Here is a 2,253-nt window from a genome sequence, read left to right as displayed (position 1 = left end):
GGGGCGGCCTGAGGGGGTGGGAGAGGGTCCAGCCCACGCTGCACCTGGGCTGGGACTGGGCCCACCGGCGCAGGGTAGCAGGAAGCTCTCCACACACTCACCAGACCTGGGCTAGGACCTCACATTGTATTTTTGTCAATATTGCAGACATGTTCAGCCATCGGGAGCATATATGCCTTCTATGAGGAACTGAGCCTGCTTGGACATGGCATGTGATCTTTTTGATGATCAGCACAGCTTGGTTGGCTGTGTGTTGTTGACAAGCTTTGCATCTGTGTCCATTAAAAGCACTGGCCTGTGTTTTCCACTTTGGCTGTGCCTTTCCTGCGCCTCCTTGAACATTATACTCATAGAGCGGCTGTTAAAATATTCTCATCTACTATGCGTACAGTCTTTGTCAATTTTGGCTTAGATTTGATGATTTTTTTCTTGCTCATGAATAATGTTTCCTCTTTTTTGTATTCCTGGACAGTTTTTATTTGATGTTAGATAGGTAAATTTAACTTATTGTGTGCTGGATGTATTTATTGAAGTAAACATTTTTGATCTTTGTTCTAGAATGTAGCTAAGTTGCTTCAAAATAATATTATATTTTTAACCTTTGGAGGATCTAGAAGAATATTTAGTTGAGGTAACTTTTCTGCAATTCTAGGACAAAAGTCTTTTCATACAGTACAAAATACTTTATGAATCATGCAGTTCTCTCTTTTGCCTGGTGGATATAGCCCACGTGAAGTTTGTATATCATCTTGGTTATTTTCTCATTGCTGGGACACAATACCCAACTCCCCAAATTAAAGAAGTAAAGGTTTATTTAGCTCACATTTAGTGGAGGTTTCAGTCAGTACTCAGTTGGTTGAAAGGCAGAGTGGCACATGGCAGAGGACAGCAGTTCATGGCAGCAGAAAACAGCAAAGAGAACAGTAGGAGCAGCGGCAGCGGCAGTTAGCAAACCTCTTTCCTTCCCTTATATTGAATTCAGGCTGTCCACCCCAGGGCAGGTGTAGCACTCACCCCCATAATCCCAGCATTGGATCATGAATTAATCACAGACTCTAGATGCCTTCCCCAGTCACTGTATCAGGCTTATGGGTGACAACTAGACACAAACCATAACATATACATTCCCTTTAATCCTTTGACGTGTTTTCTTCACTGGATTTGAGAATCCTTCTTATATACATACTGACTAGGATTTAGTTATCCAAACATGGAAATGATATCCTCAAAATCAAGACCCCTATATTAAATTCACTCTGTCAAACCAGCTAGAATGACATCTTTTTTTCTGATTAGATGATTCTTAGTTCAAATGTGTACCTGTTCTGTGTCAAATAAACAGTTTATTGGGTAGGGCACTGCTCCTCACCTCCTCTTCCACCAGAAAGGTTAACATCTCCATCCGGTCATGGACTTCAACAGTGAAGTGAGTGTAACTGGGCAGCGGGTCTCTGCACACATTCATTGTCATCAGGCATTGCATGTCCCTTGCTTGTGGCCAGAGTCTGCCATTTTCCCATTATGTCTGTCTTAGTTACTTCTCTCTTTGCTGCTACAAAATACCCAACACCAAAAGTTAAAGGAGGAATGATTTATTTGGCTCACAGTTTGTAAGGTTTCATTCCACAATAGGCTGGCTCCACGGCAGGCTGGCATGGCAGAGGGACATCACAAAGGAGAACTTTGTAATGTCTAAAAGACAGCAAAAGCAACAAGACAATAAGAGGAAGACAAGCACCTTGCTGTTCCTTTTATTTTATCCAGACTACCGTGATAGGGCTATGACAAACCAGTCAGTGGACTGAGCCACAGTATGGTCACACATACTTTACCCCAGCAGTGAACACTAGACTCTGCCACCTGTGAAATATGCCTGTGACTACTTGAGGCTTTGGGGGGACATCTGGACACAACCAAAGCAACGCCTGATAAAATTGTAATGCCACCAGTTAGAAGGCTTCATGAGTATGTTCAGTAAACTTCTGGGATCCCCAAGTACAGGTCTTAGGCTTGCAGCTTGCTGGCTTCTGTTAACATGGTGTGAAAATACAGGTTTACTAGGCATAAAGTTTCCTGGAACTATTTATAAACAGTACACACTGAGTTGGAGACCTTAAAACGTGTCCCACTGGCTGGAGGGAGGCGGGGTGTTGACTTGATGGTCTTTTTAGTCTTTTTTGGTCTACAAAGTCAATTGACTGGTGCTAATTTGCAAGCTCCGAGATGCTGCTGTTAATGTAGGTCTTTATTCTA

Source organism: Octodon degus, unplaced genomic scaffold (assembly GCF_000260255.1).
Source record: "Octodon degus isolate 3935 unplaced genomic scaffold, OctDeg1.0 scaffold00062, whole genome shotgun sequence".
Taxonomy (NCBI): domain Eukaryota; kingdom Metazoa; phylum Chordata; class Mammalia; order Rodentia; family Octodontidae; genus Octodon; species Octodon degus.
Note: the sequence above shows the minus strand (reverse complement) of the source record.